We start from the raw sequence: 21,760 nt of genomic DNA, 5'->3' as shown, positions 1-21,760 counted from the left end.
GGTTCTTTGTGGATGTGGAGATTATGGATTTCCTTTTTTTCCTTTTGAAAAATATTTATTGAGTATAAAGAAATGTTCTATACATTAAATATCAAGAAATATTCATTATTGATTACAAGTCCGCTGTAACACTGAAGGAACCACAGAATCAAAATAGCCACCCATGATACAGTAGTGATAATTCCATTCCAGTATTGGACACAGTAATGATTTACTCACAAGACACAACAAAACTCACCAAAAAAGGCCGTCACTTTAACCAACCTATAATACCACAAGAGAAAATGGTTTTGAATCATAATATGGACAGTCCCACTAATCTCGTTTTTGTCATCAATTTATCAGGTCAATTTGAGATTGCGGAGATATGCTGTCATAGAACTTAAAGATTCCCATTTCCTTGGTTTTATTTCAAAATAACTATTAAGGAATGAAGTTATACATACCCAATGATAATTTTAAGTAAGTTAGTCTTTGATAAAAGAAAAGGAATAAAAATTTAGTATGAAGAAAGCTTCCTTCAAGCAATGAATCTCTTAACGGAAAAAAAAAATGAAAGCAATGTAATCAACTTTTCCTCCACAGAAAGGAAAGAAACCTAAATCTGTTACGGCAAACTTGGAAAGATAAATATTTCCTAGTCCCAGAATATGTGTTTATTTTACATGATGTACTTGAATGATGCAAGTCTATGAAGCAGGGATCTGTGGCAATCCAAATTCACCCACCAGGACTCCATCCTTATTCTTTGTGTCAGTGGGAACACCTTCTGGAATTGCAGGGCAGCTGCTGCTTCATCCAAATAAGAACTGTCTTTATCAGCCAGAAGCTCATCGCCCAGTGCATCCAACTCTGCTTCTAGGTCATCTTCATCTAATTCTGGGGTGCCGTAACTACGACTCAGTGCTTCTTGGATTTCATTTGCATCTTCCATCATATCCTCTAGCTGGTCTTGTACATCCTCAGTCTGGTCAATTTTTACTTGCTTGTATGCTTTCTTCATTTCCTTTACACCCAGTTTCGTAGCATCAACCGTGGTCTTGGTGTCCTTCAATGACTGGATGATGTAATTGGCTTGTTCCATGTTAAATGACTGTTGGGCAAGACTGTCCCGCTGCTGCTCATACCTTTCCAGGACCCTCTCTCATCGTCTTGATCTGATCCTTATACTTCACTAGTTCAGCATCCAGACGAGAAATCTTCTTGTCAATGGATTCTGCCCTGCTGTCCTCCGTGCCAATGCAGTCAGTCAGTCAAGCTGGGCGGCGGAGCCTTGGGTTTCGCTTTCCCGAAGAATCGGTTCATCTTGGGTGGCCACGAAGAAAACCAAAACGTTTGAGCAAAACCAGAAACGGAAGCAGAGTCACCTCCGCCTCCGACTTGACTTCCGGCCCTCCACGCACAAGCGCAATGTGCCTATTCGGATGTTTTAAAAAGCATATTTCGATATTTGTTTCTTCCAAAAGTTCTATAATGGACATACATCATCACAGAGAACCTAAGAACATGGGCCTGGGAGCCTTGGCCACACCTAGACACGACTGGGATCTTGTCCCAGCTCTAGAACTCAGGAGCTGTGTGACTTTGGGCAAGTCCTTTGACATCTCAAAGCTTCAGCTTTTGCATGTGAAAATAGGGATAATAAGATTGCTGTACGGATTAAATAATATATGTGAAATATTTAGCACAGTGCCTGAAAAATGGTAAGCTATTATAGTCATGAAAAAAACAAGAACAATTTTGCATGAGAAAGGATGTGAAAAGACTACAGTGGAGGGGAAAAAAATTCTAAAGGGACAGAAAGGAAGAGAGGGCTACCATCAGGTACTGAAAGTATTTTTGAAATTTTATATGGAGAAGAGAGAAAGAGATGCAATGAATGGGACTTGGGGGAAGAAAAATGTAAAAATAAGGCTTTTAAGTAAGTCTTGTTTTGTGGAGTATAGCTTTATTCCCCTTTCATCTTCCCTCTCCCCTACCATCAAGAAAATAGTCAGTTCTAATATAAACTATAGCTTTATGGTAGCCGTAGAGAAAGCTTCTAAAGATCAGCACACTTGGCAGAATTCCCACCAGCTCGTGACTACTCTGTCCTTGCCCCACTCCATACCTGTAAACACATCCAGCCACTCAGACTGCTCAAGGCTTGATTCAAAAGGAGGCTTTAGGTCACAGGTCTGAAGCTTAATTTTGAAACTTAATGGTTATTAAGACGGGGTGGGTTGGTGTCTTGATTGGCTTGTTCTTTATTGTCTCCACTCAGTCCTACTCTCTTTGGTCAAAGAGATGAATTAATTACAGACCAAAGGGCCACATCATGGAGAAAGCTGATCAATGTTTAATGTGCTGGATGAAATGCAATACTACATTATCAAATGGAAAACACTGGCTGGGAATTACACTGTCTGTGCTTAAAGAGATCAGTGATTTATAACAATCAGAATCTGTTTAAAAAGAATAATTGCATAGATTTTATGTGAACTATAAGGATACCAGAAAGGCTCTCAAGGTTAAGGCTGCAAAAATGCCTTACTTTTCTTTTATTCTTAGAGTCACTAAAGGTAGGTTAAGAACAAATAATAGACACTCAAAAGTTTATTTAAGAAAAGACAGATGCTTTACGTTACCAGAGAAAAGGAAAAAACACAACACACACACACACAGATTGACCCAAATGGCTTCAAATCATTATGACCTTTTCTAAATCTACTTAATTGTGTCTGTCTGCTGTCTTCCAGTATCCTCTCATGAAGCACATGTGGGTTCACCGGGTATATTTAAAGTTCCACCAGCTAAGGTTCCTCCTTATCGAAACTTCTCACCTTAAAAAACCATTTATTTCATTGACCTCACTAGGTGCTATTAGTCCATGAAAATTGAGAATAAAATAATAAAAATCAGCACAATTTAACAGTTTTCTAGGAAAGGTAAAGGACTGATGTTTTGGAAGCATCAGATATGAGTTGAGGTAGTAATATCTACTAGGACTTTTTCTCTACCAAACATTCACAGGGTTGCAGGAAGAGTGACAGTTCATACAGCTTATCATGGATCACTTGTCAAGTTTGACAGTCCCTGTTTTGGGGAATCTGGAATCGAAACGACGAGATTCAGAGGTTCTAGCTAAACAGAAGAAATAGAAGTTTGAAAGCTTCATATCGGGGCCTTTTTCTTCCACACTGACTGAAAAGTAGCAAAAGCTTATTTGCAAGAAGATGGGAATAAAGCAAATTTTTGGAAAGAAGTAAGGGCTTCAGTCCATGGTTGTCCAATCCAGCCTTGAATTTCAGAAGATATTCCAAGTGTCCTTCTAATTCATTCCCCTTTTTGATTAAGTAAGCTCAGGTGGATCTTTGTTACTCATCAACAAAAATTTCTAACTAATACAGTCAGACTTTGTGACCAGCACTTTGCATGCACTATATCCCTTACCTCATTCCTATTTTCCTTTTAATACTTAATTCAAGTTTATCTTGTCTTCTGGGAAGTCATCCTTGGCTCAACTGGCTGGTCCAGTGTCCCTCTACTAGGTAGCCAGTACAAAATATTAATGAAGTTACCAGACCTAGCAAATCAAAGTATAGGACATTCAGTTAAATTTGGATTTCAGATAAAAACAATACTAATTATTATTCAGATGAACACTTTTTAGTTTAAGTATGTACCATGTTTGGGACATACTCAAAAATTACTTGTGTTTATCTGCTATTCAAACTTAATTAGGCGTACATACTGTGTTTATAAAAGTACAGTATTTATAAAAGCACTAAACTGTGCTTATTATACTGAACTGTGGTCTCTGGTTTATTCAAACGGTATAATCCTTGGTACATAATGGGAGATATTTACACTATGTACTACGTATATATTCTTTAATCTGTTTAACCTAAACAGAAACCTTGAAAGGTAGATATTGCTTCTTTCATTTTACAACAAAAACTGAAGCTAAAAGAAGTCTATAATGACAGTAAGTGTTGTCGAGGTAATCTCAAAGCTTATGCACTGCACCATCCATATCTCTAGTTTGTTAAAAATAATTTGGGGACATAATTAAGGACCAATCTCAACTGCTAACCATCAGTAGGATTAAGGATCATACTAGAAAGTGGTAAAGCCGAGCCAAATAGCAAAACCTAAATTTTTTTCTTAAAGAAAATCTAGTTCTCAACTTTAGAATCAGATTTCTATACTTTAAAACTAGATTTAGAAAGGGTTCTCAAACTTGAGCGTGCATTAGAGTTACTTGAAGGATTTAAGTCATAGATTGCTGGGCTCCACTGCCATAGAGTTTCTGATTCAGTACGTCTGGAGCAGGAAAGAGGATTCACTTCTCTAACAAGTTTCTAGATAATGCTGGTGTCGTTGGTCTGGGACATACTCTGAAAACCACTGCTCAAGGTTCTGAAGGGTCACTCTACTTGGCTAGTGTGTGGTTCATTCTAAAATGAACAGGACTACTCAGTCTTATGTAGACCCAGGTGACTGTGCTGGAATTTCTGAGCTCTGACTCTGAACCCAATCCCTTCAATGTTGCAGCTCTTCATTCTTTGGAATGAAGTCTCTAAGGGACTATGGACCAGGAGACCACAGCGGCCACACCACGTGAAATTGTGTGTGAGAGCCATTTTCCAGCACTCATTTTATATGAGACTCTTTTCCCTACTGTTTTCCTACAGCAAAGGTCAACAGATAGCCACTCCATTCTACATTTTAAAAATAGGGCTCCTGCTCTCGTCTCTGGCTCTGGGTGAGAGTAACTGGAGTTTATGGTCCGTAGAAGCCGTCTCCTACAGTGAATATACTGTTTTTCTCTCTCCATTTGCCACTTCATTTCCCATATATAAAACCCTTCCAGGATTCTCTGCAGCTGTCATCTGGGAAAAATCACAGCTTTCCCACGATGGGGGAAGAAATTGCTATTTTAGAGTCAGTGATCGGTCTTTCGGCACTTTCCCGGAAAAGGAGAGAGTCCAGTAACAAATCTCAGTCCAGGTAACTCGGTGAATGCAACATGGAAAAGAGGCACTAACTAGGGACTTCAAAGGGAAAGGATCGTAGGACTGGAGATTACTTAGTCCACTCAGTCCAATACTCTGTCCACAGACAGGACTACATACCAACTTTCAAGAAACGAGGTCCCGGTACCTCCCATCTGGATTAATGAAGTAGCTTTCTAGCTAGTTTTCCTGATGCCAGGTTACCTAGTCCCTCTTTACGTCATCCCACAGGCAAGCCCAGCTCAGCTACAATTTCCTAAAGCAACCCTATCATTATTTCCTCTCCCTCAAAATTCGTCGAGTCACTTAACCTATATAAAATCAAAGCTGTGGTTAATTTATCCTTGTATTCCTAGTGTCTGCTATACACTTGTCACTTAAGAATGAATGAGTGTCATTGAAGGGTCTCTAAATCTAGCCTCTTCTTATACCTCTCAAACTCCTGCTTCAGTCAATCCACATCCTCATTGTCCTGAAAATATAACAAGCTCATTCCTGTCTCTACATTTTATTTCATGGTGCTTTCTGCCTCCCAAATGCCTAGTTCAAACCAGCCTCATTTAAAGGCAAGCTCACACTCTCCAGCCTCATGAAATGTTTCCTAATCACACAAGTCCTCATTGCCTATGATGCCTGAAATGCAAATGCATGGTAGATTCTCATGAAAAAGCTACAGATTGATCTGGTACCCCTGCAGAACCTATAATTAAGTACTATACATTAAGAAATGCATTTTCAAATGTTGGATTTGATTTTCTATTTTCCTCTACTAAGATTTACTCCAATCCCAGAAATTGATATGGATCAGCATATGTGAAATCGATAATTTTACATTTTCTGATTCTAATTTGATTTGACTATGTGATATCGATGAACATTTTAGTGAAAAGTTGAGAAGCACAAGGAGCATGGTATGGTGGGAAGAATAGTGAGTTATAAACCAGATTGGAATTCTAATCCTCACACTTTCCATTTAAGTAAGGCATTTTTTTTCTTGTCTCTCTTTAAATTGAGTTCAACGATTTTACAATTCTTTTCTAACTCTGGTGTTCTATAAATCTAAACTCAAGGCTAACTCAGCCTGCCACCTAGCTCCACTTGGAAGTCTGGAATGTACTTCAAATGCAGCAGAATGCCAAATTATGCTTATTCTCTCTCCATGGACAACTATGTACTTTACTTTTTATTCTCTATCAAAGTAAATCATTCCATCTCCAAAAATGGGGAGTTCTCCTTCTCTCTCAGACACACGTCCAATCTGTCACACAGTTTTTTAGATTTAAACTTTTCTTTATACTCATTTATCCTACTGTGGCTCTTATTGTCAATCACCCAGATTCTGGAAAAAAAATTTGTAACCAGTCTCCTTGTTTCTAGTTTTGTCTTTTACAATCCATCTTCCAATTTATTGCCAGAATGGGGTTATTGAAAACACACCTGATTGCTTTATTCCCCTATTTAATAGTCTTTGACTGCTTTTCACTGCCTACAGCAGATTTTCAAACATTTAAAAAACATAAGCCATCACTCTGATACCAAAGCCAGACAAATATGTCACAAAGAAAGAAAACTACAGGCCAATATCACCGATGAACATAGATGCAAAAATCCTCAACAAAATACTAGCCAATCCAACAGTACATTAAAAGGATCATACAGTATGATCAAGTGGGATTTATCCCAGGAATGCCAGGATCCTTCAATATTTGCAAATCAATCAATGTGATAAACCATATTAACAAACTGAAGGAGAAAAACCATATGGTCATCTCAATAGATGCAGAGAAAGCTTTTGACAAAATTCAACACACATTTATGATAAAATTTCTCCAGAAAGTGGGCATAGAGGGAAACTACCTCAACATAATAAAGTCCATATATGACAAACCCACAGCCAACATCATCCTCAACAGTGAAAAACTGAAACCATTTCCACTAAGATCAGGAACAAGACAAGGTTGCCCACTCTCACCACTCTTATTCAATATAGTTTTGGAAGTTTTAGCCACAGCAATCAGAGAAGAAAAAGAAATAAAAGGAACCCAAACTGGAAAAGAAGAAGTAAAGCAGTCACTGCTTCCAGATGACATGATACTCTACATAGAGAATCCTAAAGATGCTACCAGAAAACTACTAGAGCTAATCAATGAATTTGGTAAAGTAGCAGGATACAAAATTAATGCACAGAAATCTCCTGCATTCCTATACACTGCTGATGAAAAATCTGGAAGTGAAATTAAGAAAACACTCCCATTTACCATTGTAACAAAAAGAATAAAATATCTAGGAATAAAGCTACCTAAGGAGAAAAAAGACCTGTATGTAGAAAATTATAAGACACTGATGAAAGAAACTAAAGATGATACAAATAGATGGAGAGATATACCATGTTCTTGGATTGGAATAATCAACATTGTGAAAATGACTCTACTACCCAAAGCAATCGACAGATTCAATGCAATCCCTATCAAACTACCAATGGCATTTTTCACAGAACTAGAACAAAAAATCTCACAATTTGTATGGAAACGCAAAAGACCCCGAATAGCCAAAGCAATCTTGAGAACGAAAAATGGAGATGGAGGAATCAGGCTCCCTGACTTCAGACTATACTACAAAGCTACAGTAATCAAGACAGTATGGTACTGGCACAAAAACAAACATAGATCAATGGAACAGGATAGAAAGCCCAGAGATAAACCTACGCACATATGGTCACCTTATCTTTGATAAAGGAGGCAGGAATGTACAGTGGAGAAAAGACAGCCTCTTCAATAAGTGGTGCTGGGAAAACTGGACAGCTACATGTAAAATAATGAAATTAGAACACTCCCTACCACCATACACAAAAATAAACTCAAAATGGACTAAAGACCTAAATGTAAGGCCAGACACCATCAAACTCTTAGAGGAAAACATAGGCAGAACACTCTATGACATAAATCATAGCAAGATCCTTTTTGACCCACCTCCTAGAGAAATGGAAATAAAACCAAAAATAAACAAATGGGACCTAATGAAACTTAAAAGGTTTTGCACAGCAAAGGAAACCATAAACAAGATGAAAAGACAACCCTCAGAATGGGAGAAAATATTTGCCAAAGAAGCAACTGACAAAGGAATAATCTCCAAAACATACAAGCAACTCACACAGCTCAATATCAAGAAAACCAAACAACCCAATCCAAAAATGGGCAGAAGTCCTAAATAGACATTTCTCCAAAGAAGATATACAGGTTGCCAACATACACATGAAAGGATGCTCAACATCACTAATTATTAGAGAAATGCAAATCAAAACCACAATGAGGTATCACCTCACACCAGTCAGAATGGCCATCATCAAAAAATCTAGAAACAATAAATGCTGGAGAGGGTGTGGAGAAAAGGGAACCCTCTTGCACTGTTGGTGGGAATGTAAATTGATACAGCCACTATGGAGAACAGTATGGAGGTTCCTTAAAAAACTACAAATAGAGCTACCATATGACCCAGCAATCCCACTACTGGGCATATACCCTGAGAAAACCATAATTCAAAGAGTCATGCACCAAAATGTTCATTGCAGTTCTACTTACAATAGCCAGGACATGGAGGCAATCTAAGTGTCCATCAACAGATGATTGGATAAAGAAGATGTGGCATATATATACAATGGAATATTACTCAGCCATAGAAAGGAATGAAACTGAGTTATTTGCAGTGCAGTGGATGGACTTGGAGACTGTCATACAGAGTGAAGTAGGTCAGAAAGAGGAAAACAAATACCATATGCTAACACATATATATGGAATCTAAAAAAAAAAGGTTCTGAAGAACCTAGGGGCAGGACAGGAATAAAGATGCAGATGTAGAAAATGGACTTGAGGATACGGGGAGGGGGAAGGGTAAGCTGGGACAAAGTGAGAAAGTGGCATGGACATATATACACTACTAAACGTAAAATTGATAGCTAGTGGGAAGCAGCCACATAGCACAGGGAGATCAGCTTGGTGCTTTGTGACCACCTTGAGGGATGGGATAGGGAAGGTGGGAGGGAGATGCAAGAGGGAAGAGATATGGGGACATATGTATATGTATAACTGATTCACTTTGTTATGAAGCAGAAACTGACACACCATTGTAAAGCAATTATACTCTAATAAAGATGTTAAAAAATAAAAAAAAAGTATAAGCGAAGAAACCCTTTCTTCAAATGAAATCTTACTCAGAAGCTACATAATGTACATTTATAATTGTCTGTATATAACAAAGGCAGACTTTCTGTAATTTCTGTGGTGGGGAGGGAAATCTTACTCAGAAGCTACATAATGTACATTTATAATTGTCTGTATATAACAAAGGCAGACTTTCTGTGATTTCTGCAGTGGGGAGGGAAGGGAATCACAGCAGAGCCTGTTGGAAGGCCCTTGTTTGTGACTCCACAGAGGGCTCTGAGGAATCCAGAGTCAGGGCATCGTATATGACTGAGCAGGGGCCAGTGATTACTGTAAGAAATCCAGGGCATGCCCTTTCTCCAGGCCAAGTGCCCTGGCATTGACCAGTGTCTGCTGAAGTATCTTTTTCTAAATCACATTAAAATCACATAAAGGCTTCTGTGGTCTAGTGGTAGCACTATTCACAGGGTTCTATGGAATACAGATTGAGTCCACTTGCCTTTTATGATAAAGCTCAAAGACTTTCACATAACATATAAGTCTTTCCACAACTGGTTGTTATTCACCTCCCCAGCCGTGTCTCTTGCTATAACATTATAGTTTCTTCAAACCCCATGCAAGTTCATGACTCAGGCCTCTCTCCCTGCCTGCAATAGCCACCTCCAGATGTCACATTTGTCTGAGTGCCTTACCCATTTTTTAAGACTAACGTCCATTCTGAGGTAGCTTTACAGTTTAACGGGGGGAGATAGTAAAACAAACTAGTAAAATTCAGTATAGTAAGTCCTATGGCAAGTGAAATATAGGGTGTTGCAGCAGTACATAATGGGAGAATCATGTTGGGGCTAGGGAGGCTGAGGAAAACTTGGAGCAACTGAGGTAGCTGAGATCTGAAGGTCAAATAGAAGGTAGCCAGGTGAATAAAGAGAGGGAGAAGTGTTCCAGGAACAGTTTAACTGCTGGTGAGGCGAGGAGTGGAGATCAAGCCTTGACTGAAGGCCCTTGCAAGGCATGTTAAGGAACTGGACTTGAACCTAAAGACAATGGAAAGCCATTGTAGTATTCAAAACTAGAATAATGTTTTAGAAAGAGTTCTCAAGGTACAGTGTAGAGATGTGCAGACATGGATAGATTTGGGGTGCAGGGGAGTCTGGAAAAAAGCAAGCAAGGATTATTGTTAGAGGCTATTACATAATCTTGATAAAAGGCATGGTGGCCTGGATTAGACCAGTGGCAGTGGCAATCAGGATAAAGAGAAAGGGACAGATGAAAGGGCTAATTAGAATCTACTAGATATACTGATGGATTGGTTGTGGAAAGTGAGGAAAAGGAAGAAATATTTTGTTTACATGTTTATTTCTATCTACAAGTCATGAATCACTTGATGGGAGAAATCCTATCTTACTCATTTTTGTATCTTTACTGCCTACTATGGTGCCAGGAAGAGTTGGCACTTAATATATGTTTGATAAATAAACCAATGAATTTTAGAAGTGGGAAAGTTGATAATGACACCTCTGCTGTCAGTATCCATACTTTTCCCTCATTCTTTCCAGTGATCTTGTCCCATGAGAATTCTGTGTCTTCCCATGTCCTCTCATTTCTCCTGCAATAAATATAATCAATTCAAATTTAATCAGCCTAAGAAACAGCCTGTCATTCACAGGCATATTTGTATTAAAAAAAAAAAAAGAACACCAGTAAGAAGGCAAGGTCTAAACAAAATTGATCACCAATGATGATATCAAATATTAGTTGAAAGATATAATTACACACACACATATTCAACCAATATTTATTGAGCATGTACTATATAGTGCCAGGTATTGTGTAGGCACTGAGGACACAGTGGTGAATGAGAAAGATACTGATGGCCCCAGATGCGAGACGTGGGGAGGAAGAGATTTACAAGAAGATCCCGAATCACATCACAAGGACGGCAGCCTTTATTACTTACATACAAGACTAATTCTAGTTTAAGCACACCTTTTAACCTTAAGAGTTTAGGTATTAATTTCAAGTTTTTATTAGTCATATGATTATTTTAGTTCTTGGAGCTCAATTTTCATAGAAAGAAAGAACTGAACCATAAGCAAGAATTCAAGTATACCATGTGGCAAGATGCTTGTAATCTTTTCCCTTATTTTGAATTGCTCTTCACTTACCATGTATTGACATAAGAGGTTTGCCTCAGTGCCCCTCACCATGGGAAGTGTGCACTATCTTATGAGCCAACTGATATTCTGTGTGCTTTTACTTACGCAGAGCAAATACAGATTATTTGATGGTAAGTGATTTCAACAGTTTATGAGATGTATAAAATATTTAAGAGAAAATTTTCAACACCTTTAAAATTCTTAAAATTATAAATGTTTAATCTCATGGTGAGTAAATTCATTGGTTGTTACAGGGAAACAATTTTCAACATTTGTACAGTTCAATAACAAATAAGATACCAGTATAACTTGATTTATTTGTTTTCTTATTTATTACATCTCTCCCCACTAGAATGGAGCTCTGTGAATGAAGAAATCTTACCTGTAATTTTCTCTGTTTTATCACCAGTGGTTAGCATAGCTCTTCGCGCAATAAAGTACCACCATCCACCCAATTTTCCATATTCCTTTACTTTCCTCACCCTCCATATCCATGCCATTAGCCACATCAATTACTTCTAACTCCATAATGTATCCCAATCCATCAATTTCACTCCATTTCTGGTACCACCATGCAGTCCAAGTCACCACCACTTCTACCTGGACACATTGGCTCACTGGTTCTTCTCCTGTTCTCTACAATACATTCTCTATATTCTCTACTCTAAGCCAGAGTACATAATTTTAAAATTTAAATCAGATGCCGTCACTTACCCCTTGCTTAAGCCGTCCAAGCTCTTCCTACATTATGTAAAATAAAACCCAAGCCCCTCCCCCCACCTCACAAAGCCCTGGCTCCCACTTCTTCCCATGCTGTCATCTTCTACCACTCTTCCCTTTGTCCCCTTCATGCCAGCTGCATTGGCCCTACTTTTAATTCTAGTGTGTGCCTAGCTCACTCCTGCTTTAGGGCACTTGTACTTACTGTTCCCTCAGCTTTGTAAGTCTTTTCCCTTACCTTTGTTTGGCCAGCTTCTTTTAGTCATTGAGATCTTGCCTTAAATGCCACTTCATTAGAGAAGCCTTCCTTGATCACTCAGTATCAGAGTAGAACCAGCCACTCATCTACATCTCTCTGCTTCATTTTCTCCATAGCTTTTATTACTGATGATATTTTGTATGTTTGTTTATCTTCTGCCCAGTAGACAAAAATGTAATTTCCTTAGAGCAGGAAACTTGCCTGTCTTGTTGACCATTTTATGCTTAGTGCCTCGGACAGTGCCAGGTCCATAGCAGAAACTCAATAAATAGTTGAATATAAAATTAATGAATGAATGAAGGGATGAATGAATGGTAGTTCTACCTAATTTGAAGTGGGTTTGTCAACTACAAAGTATATACAGTCTTGCTGCCCAAATTTGAATTCTGATAGCTCTAGCTTGAAGACCTTCTTAAATCCAAACCCATAATTATTGGAATTACTTAGCATTGACAAAAACTGTGAACAATTCTCTATATAGCAGAAAATGCTAAATTGCCTGGAGATACTAATTTTCGAGGGTAGATGATTAGTGATGCTGTTTCCTGACCTTTTTCTGAGCTACCATAATCAGCTGTTATTGTTTATGTGATTTCATAATATCTACACTCCTTATTTTTTCCTAAGTTAAATCACATTTCATAAAATAAATTCAAATAAATTTTGTGTTGAAAACTCATGACATATTTTGAAATTACTGGTGATATTTTGTGATTTCATAAAACCAGAACTGGAGCTCCCTGATTTAGTGCTTGAACTGGTGTTTGCAGTGGTAGGCTCAGTCCCTTACAGTTGTTCTCAGCTGTGGAGATAAATTTCAGAGGCCTGGGGATGGTAGCCAGGAGGATTAGGCACCATGAAGGGCACCTTTGCTCAAAAATACCTTCTTGCTTTCAATAAATCGGTTTTATTTGAATTAATAAATTTCTCTTTCAAAATACAGAGAAACCCATTGGTGTCAACCACCCACATGTTATACATAATTGTCCATATGGGCTATGGGACTTCATTTTACAGCACGGGTAGATCAGGGGACTCTTCGAGGGGCAATTTCATTGAAGAACTTATTAGAAGAAGCCATAGGCACCAGGGGAGAGAGGAAAGAAGCTTTCAGAAGATAAAGGAGATCAGAAAGAGACCCCCAAAGTAAAACCACACATTTCCCAGGACTCCTGTCACAGCAAAGGTAGTAACCTTTGGGAACAGTAAGTGTTTATATAACACCCCAACAATATTTTGTTTCGTTCTTAAAGCCTAAAAATATGCTGGGCAGATACTCTACCTTTTTAAATGGAAGAACTGAGGATTAGACAAGTTAAATAACTTACTCAAATTCACACAGCAGGGAAGAGAGAGAAATAAAAATTATACATGAGTCTTAACAGCTCCTGGTCCTGTCTCCTTGCCATTTATCACTCCTGTTTATGCTGTTGTCACGTAGTCCTTCTGTTACAACTGTCTGCAAAACTTCAATCCTGATTGAACCCAGCTCTCCATCTTCCTCATTGCTTCTTCCAGAGCAGCTGAGCACTGAAGGGCTGGAGAAAACCCACGAATAGTGGGTGTCCCTGTAAATTCATGATCTCCAAACACCCTGGTCAGTTTGCTATCCTTTCTTCTGCAATGACAGTCTCCAAACCCCTTTCCTACATCACTTCCAGCACATATCTACCTGACTACGTGCAAACCCACGCTGTTCTCTCTCTTCCTATTACAGTGGAGGAAGTGTCTCTTCTGACACCAAGGTCCATCCATTCACATTTTCTTAAAGACCTCACTTAATCATTTAATCTCTTAACATCCTGCATCTTCAAACTCAGTCTCTCTAGTTAACTCACTCTCTGAACGTTCAAACATACTCTGGTATCTCCCATCACTTGAAAAGCCTTCCATTGACCTGGTATCTCCCCTTGTCCTATCTTTTTGCTTTTTACAGACCAAGTTATAAAGAGCTGTTTACACATAACTTTCATTTCTTCCTCCTTAATCTCTCTTTATCCCATTGTAATCAGAGTCCCCCTCCCAATGCCCCTACCAAGAAAAACACAGAAAATATTCCTACTAAATTCACCACTAGGGACTTCCCTGGCAGTCCAGTGGTTAAGACTTCACCTTCCAATGCAGGGAGTGCAGGTTCCATCCCTGGCCAGGGAGCTATGATCCCACATGCCTTGTGGCCAAAAAACCAAAACATAAAACAGGAGCGATATTGTAACAAATTCAATAAAGACTTAAAAAATAATAATAAATAAATAAATTCACCACAAATTAGGTTTGGCCAAATCTAATGCCATCTATTTAGTCCTCATCCTAGTTGATCTCACAATAATGTTAAGGCCAATTGCTCACTTCCTCCGTGAATCACTCTTCTCTTGGCTTCTGGGACCCTTCTGCTTTTCTTCCTACCACTCTGGTCACTCCTTTTGAAATTCTCATTTTAGTTGTTCTCCAATTTATTGATCTTCATGCTTACAAAACAGAAGCAAGGAAAAAGAAAGCAAAACAAAACTACCCTTTGTTTTGTATGCTTTAAGTTGACATGTAATGTTTTCCTCATAGGTTTAAATAGTAACAAAGGATATAATTTCTGGCCTGTTGTGAATTGTAAACTTTTATTTTTTAACTGTCACATCATTATTTCAAATGTATACAGCGCAATGCAAGTATAAACCAATTTGAAATCCATGATCACCAATTTAAGATATAAATTAAGATATTTTTGAGCAGTTGGACATTTTACATTTTTTTTTCTCCTTGAATTTATGTTTTCGTTTTACTTCCACAGAGTTTTATCCTAATATATTTTATGTTAGAACATCTTATATGGATCACTGTAATATACTTATTTGAATCAGAAATGTAGGTACAAATATAAATCCTATGAATTAAAAAAAAAATTTCCTGCAATATAAGACTCCAATGTTAAAAAAAAAAGTTATTCTGGACTGAGTTATCATGATGATTATTAATATTATACATTGATCAAAATAACCTAAATAAACTATGAATTTCAATGTATAAATCTAAAACAATGAAAATGTAATTGTATTGGGGATTTGTTTCTCAATGGGGAAAGCAGAGCTTTTTAAAATTAGCTCACGTTTCCATGGATGAATATGAATTAAGGGTAGAGTAAGACAAGATTCAGAATTCCTATTTTTCATTTCTACAAATGTTTAAGTGCTAAGATAACTTTGTTCACATAAACAAGGAGATGGGAATGGGAAGAGAACTTTGAATTCCTTCCAAGTTAAATGCCCCAAATCCTGTGACCTATCATAAAAAATTATTTTAATTATCTATCAGGTGACAATTGCTTTCTAATTTTGCTAAAGCAAAGAATGGGAAACCACATGACTTTAGAAAAGGATTAACTACTCAATCACTAGAGACACTGACTAGCTCATCCTGGGCAACAATGTTTCAGATTGTTATTTTCACCTAGTGGTAAAATTGTACTGTTAACTAAGTAGTACAACAGTCCTAAATAGTAAATAATAGTAAGTGGTAAACAGAGCCACAGCAGGATTTGGGATGGGTAGGTCATATAGCTTTCATTTGTAAAATGCGAGAAGAGCAATGATAAATGGAAAAGTGAGAAAAAAGAACCAGTATGAAGCTGCAGCCTACTTCGTGGGCAGATCAAATTAAAGATCCGGAAATTGAGTCACATAAAGATACTCCTAGGGGTATGCATTTTTCAGATTAAAAATCTCTGGTCTAATTTACATCAAAAAGTTTAGAATAATTCAAGACAGTCCTAGGTCCTTTTCTCTTTTTATTGTATACATTTTCAAAGCAATCCCTTAACTTTCTTGGCTTTAAACATTCACAATTTTGTCCCTAGACAGATCTGTCAGAGTTCCGAATCTGTATGTTCAATTGCCTATTTGATATCTCCACTTGAATTCCTCATCAGGACCTTAAACTTAACATTGTCCAAATTGGAACTTATCTTCCAACTGCCTCTCCACCAGTCTTTGTCAATTGTTCTGATCCATAGCTCAAAGTCATCCTCTGATAATTCTACTAGATGGCAAACTCTATGAAAGTCAAGGATATTGTACACTTAGCACCTGCCATGGGGCCCAGGGCAGAGAAGGCACTGATGCTTTATTTGAAGGAATACTACTTCTCACACCCCACTCCAATTAGTCATTAAGCCTCCTCAAGTTTACCCCTTAAGTATATTTCAAAATGTATCCACTTCTCTCAGTCTTTTCATCAGCATCTTAGTCCCAGCTTCCATCATTTATCACCTGAATTACCGCAATAGCTTCTTAAGCTGCTCTCCCTGCATGTATTCTGGTCAGCCAAGCCAGACTCCCACAGCCATCAGAGTGGTCTTTATAGATAACAATTTGGTTCAGCCATTTTTTCATTGAAAATCCAAAGTTTCATGTTGCTTTTAGAAGGATAAAGAACAAATTACTCACTATGACATCTAAGGCTCTGCCTGATTTCTCACGTCCACCTCTGCATTCTCATCTTGTCCCTGTTATCCCTTTCTCACTAATTCTAGTCCCGGGGACCTCTTCCTTATTTCTCCTCTGGCCTTTGGACATGTTTTCTCTGTCTGAAGATTCCTCCAGCCCTTGACACTTGGCTAATGCTTACCCTTTATGTTTCAGCTTAAATACCTCCTCCCTACAAGGCTTCCCTTGGATCCCCAGATGAGATCAGGTCATGCTATTACAGCTTTTCACAGCTTATGTACTTTCCTTTCATTTCAACTCTAAATTTGTTTATTACTACACTGGACTGAACGCTCCACCAGAGCACAGATTCTGTTTTTTTTTGTTTGTTTGTTTCCTGCTCTATTCCCAGCTCCAACTGTCTGATCAATAGCAGAACACTCAGTAAATATTTATAGGACTAATGGGTAACGAAAGTCTGGGAGTAAAATAGAAGACTCAGTGTCAGTTTAATAAATACTTGCATTACTTCTTGCTTGTCACTTCACTAGATTTCTCAACTTCAGTGACTTGCCACAGGAGCAGATATGACAGTGACCTCAGCCCACTCGAGATTTTTTACCCCACTACATTGAAAACTCTGTCACTCCCCACACTCATACAAAAGTGGCTCTGCCCATTCCTTTTTCTAACTCAGATTTGCATGTGTGATGCCCCAGTCTGAATGTCAGAGAAGGGGAAATACAGGGGAGATGAGTTCATGGTACATAAGGCAGCTCTGGCGCTCTCACACCCAGCACAATTGTTCGGCAGTAGAATGCCTTTAAGTGAAGCTCTAAAATAAAAGTATTTTTACAATAATATATATCTGGGATAATGAATATTAAAGAGTTCATTCATGCTTTAATACAGACATGAACAAAGAAAGCAGCTACTAATTCATTCTTTAATTCATTGTTTTCTGAAAGGAAGCATTGCTTTCTTTCCCCTTAATCTTCTGCTTTTCTCTTTAGTAATTTACTAGAAAATTAGACTGTAATATTCAAAGGAGTTAATGGAGGGTAGGAGTAGAAGGGAAATTAGACCAACATTTTAATTAGTAGCAGGGGATGGTAATTTAAATTGTGGTCCTGAAATACAGGACTAACCTGCATAACTAAAAATGATTTGGGCTGAATTCAGATAACACCTGGGTCTTTACAGACAAATTCTAGGTCACTTGCCTGAGGCTGACTTGTAAATTATCTTAACTCAGGGTGTGGAGTAACAATGATACTGAATGTTAACACCTCTCCAGGTGCTTGGTAAAAACTGTTGTTCTTAATTCAGTCCACTGGAATGTAAATGAAAACTTCTGATCTATAATTTAAAAAAAAGAAAAAAGTTTGTAATAAGGAGCACTGGAGCCCATTTTCAAGCATTTTAAACCAAGAAATGTGTAACAACTGATCTAGGGATAAGTTAACCTGGTTTTCTCTAATAGCTATCAAATTTTTAAATCCCTTCCACAAAGATATTCATTGTAATGTAATAAACAAAGTAGGGTAAAAGTTAAATAATGTTATACTCATATAACGTGAAATTATGCAGCTATTTAAACTGTTTACAGTTTAATGTAAGAAAAACGTACTTTTTTTTTTGGCGGTACGCGGGCCTCTCACTGCTGTGGCCTCTCCCGTTGTGGAGCACAGGCTCCGGACGCGCAGGCCCAGCAGCCATGGCTCACGGGCCCAGCCGCTCCACGGCATGTGGGATCTTCCCGGACCGGGGCACGAACCCGTGTCACCTGCATCGGCAGGTGGACTCTCAACCACTGTGCCACCAGGGAAGCCCCGTACTTTTTTAAGGTAAGAAAATGCCTATGTTGTGATATTAAATGAAAAAGATAGAATGAAGAGTTCAACTATATAAAACCATGCACTGAATATGAAGGAGCATAATAAACAGATCATTTTGGTGATGGGATTGTGAGCAATTCTAATTTACTTTATAAATATCTATATTTCCCATATTTTATATAACGAACATTCATTACTTTCTCATCAGAGAACTACATCATCTTCAAAACCAATATTATTTGATCTTTATTATCTTCCTTTCATATAAAGTTGCCTAGACCTCCAGATCATGCCAATCAGTCATTTCCTGAAGAACCAAAAATTTGGGTGTCACTTAGGTGTGTCTGTGTTTTCAATTTTTAACACTATGACATGGGAGGTTGGCAGGGATCTGTGTTTATAGATTCTTAAATATATGTTCAGTTATTCATCTGCAGTTATTTGCAGCCATGTGCTGTGGTGGGAAGAACATGGATTCTGGAATCAAACAGACTCGATTAGAATTTTGGCTCAGCTGCTTATAGCTTAACCTCTTTGAGCCTCCATGAGCTTATGGAAGTAAGCTTAATAGGTGGCAGCTCGTATTTTCCAAGTGTCTATTGTAAGGGACAGTGCTAGTAAGGGACAGGGATGTCATAGGAAATAGAATAAAGAATAAATAACATGAGATTTCAGACCCACAGAATGGTGGCATATTAAGAGGGCTTAGAGATTCCTATGTTCCCTCTCTTCAGATATAGTAGTCAAGAAAATAAGTCATCTAAAGCAAATAAATAAGTTATCATGAAGGCAAAGGAAGACTTATTCTCTATAAATTGGGATGAAGGCAACAAAACTTAATATGAGAAATCCTAAAAGCCAAGAACTCTACCAATAACATACATATCCTGTTCATTTTATTTTTACTAGGCCCTAAAACTCAGTGAATGTAATATCCCTCATTGTACCTGCCAATTAGCCTTTAAGGGATTAATGTTCACTAATGATCACTTCATAGGAATCTACAAAGCCCAGGGGAGGCAAATATATGGGGTCTACCTCCCCTCTCCCACTACAGACATATTCTGGAATTCCCTGACTGCAGCCCACTTTAGTGGCTGTAAGGACCTCTTTCCCAAGTTCAAGTTCCTAAGGGTTGATGGTGCAGGCTTTAGGCACAGCCAGAGGCTCAAAGAGGTCAAAGAACAGCTATTCCTGGAGGATGTGGATGAAGCTTGGATGTGCAACCTTGAGAGTCACAGGCGTGCCCCCAGGGCCCTCACAGTGCTGGGAGGAGCTGGAACTAGGAAGGGAAGTGGGGGGAGGGACTGAGAGCTGGGGACTGAGGCCTGCTCTCCCTGTGCTGAAATTTCCAGTGCACCACTCTAACAATTCTAAGTTCTAACCAGGTTTTCCAGTCTCAGCTTCCTCTAGGAAACTAAAGTGCAACGTACAGAGGTGGGTGGGAAGGGGATGTGGCAGGGTGGAGGGATATCTTGTGAGCAAAGGTTGCCTGGCTTGGATTGGGCAGTGTGAAGAGAAACCTCACTTGGGAGGTGGAAGATGGTATGTAAGTCTCCATTTTGCTGTGGCCACACCCGCTGTGTAGAAACTGAATGAATAGAAAGTAGCTCTAATATATATATAATACATTTATGATTTTGGCATCTGTTAAGCCAATCTGCAATGACACGATGCTTGCACAGAGCTTACCACATTATTGGGCCTTTCTAAATAATGACATAATTTATAACCGTTCAGAAAAACCATTCTTGAAAATAACTGGGATTACCATTGAACTAGAAACCAGGAGATAATTTGCGTGTCTTTCCCTCCTTCCCCCAAACCATTTCGTTTTTGGTAAAGATCCCGAGGAGCTATTTGCTAACATCAATATCAAATACAGTTTTAGAATATTAGAATAACAACATTCCTTCTGGGAAACTATTAGAAATAAATAATAACAAATGCCTTCTCAGCACTTAAAGTTGTGATCAGCTCTTTGCTATAGGAATGTGATGAAGATTACATCTTCTCAGAGTTACAGATTTAATCAAAACAAAGGACTGATCTCCTGGCCATGATAATAGTATTCTGAATGTCTCAGACGGTCAACGAAAGTCAAATAAATGATCAAAATTTGATTTTGAAACTGAAAATTCCCAAAGCTCCTCTATTATACTCATTTTATGGAGAAAGATGCTAAGGTTAAGAAGGCTGTGGAACCTTCTCAAGCTCTCAGAGCTAGTTAGCGGCAGAGGTGCTCAGGTATCTCTCTTACCTTCACTAGAGCAGTGCATCTTGTTAACTTTCAGTGTGAACTAGAAGTTTGGGTCTAGACCTACAAATAATGTCAGAAATTGCTCCCTATACACAAAGCAGGGACTAGAATTAAATCAGAATATTTAGAGCCTCATGGAATCAATCTTAAGGGGTATGAATCACCACATCTATGTTTCAATAATCCTATGGTTCCTTTGTGAAAAATCGATATGTTCTTTTCTTCCTTAAGTATATTTGGATAACTGGACCTTGAAAAACTCTGAATTAATTCTCCTAAATTTTAATGCACTTCACTGATTTGTTTTTGGCTTTTGAAAATATAAACTTTACTTATCAGATCATTTTTGTAAATTATTGATACTTTAGCAGCTAGCACACAAGGTCAAATCTCTGCTAGTTTATCTAGGAAATAGGAGCACTGTATGATATTTGCCTACTTTAAAGATTACTTAGACCATATAGGCATGGAGCCCAAACCAAAGGTATTCTCTACTTGGTGAACAGATTCAAGAACTTTCCTAAATGACGGAACTTCAGATGAATTAAATCTATAACTTGACAGCAATATGAAGAAGTCATGAGCTTTCTGAAACTAGAAAGATTTGTAAATAAGAGTGAATATTTTACGCAAGAAAAGAATGACTGGATATTTTTTATAGCGGATGTATTGAGATATAATTCATGTACTTTAAAATGTGCCCTTTCAAAGTGTACAATTTAGTGATTTTTAGTGTATTCACAGGCTTGTGCAATTATTAGCTCTATCTAATTTTAGAACACTTTCACTGTGTCCAAAAGAAATTCCATACTCATTACCAGCCCCTTTCAACCATAAATTTACTTTTTTATCTCTATGGTTTTCCCTATTCTGGAATCTCATAGAAAAAAAATTGTACAATATGTAGCCTTTTGTATCTGTCTTCTTTCATTTAGAATATTGTTTCAAGGTTTACCGA

General features: G+C 38.1%; 1 protein-coding gene and 1 pseudogene across 9 annotated transcripts in view; both read right to left on the bottom strand.

Moving 5' to 3' along the window:
- DLG2 (discs large MAGUK scaffold protein 2) overlaps positions 1-21,760 on the bottom strand; it is an 812,656-nt gene that overhangs the window by 591,559 nt on the left and 199,337 nt on the right. The window lies entirely within an intron of this gene.
- LOC309965918 (charged multivesicular body protein 5-like) lies at positions 690-1,305 on the bottom strand (annotated as a pseudogene). Its single transcript has one exon. The product of its transcript is annotated as a charged multivesicular body protein 5-like (transcript).

Source organism: Leucopleurus acutus, assembly GCF_964270905.1.
Source record: "Leucopleurus acutus genome assembly, chromosome: 8".
NCBI classification, from domain to species: domain Eukaryota; kingdom Metazoa; phylum Chordata; class Mammalia; order Artiodactyla; family Delphinidae; genus Leucopleurus; species Leucopleurus acutus.
This window is presented reverse-complemented; position numbering and strand designations above follow the sequence as displayed.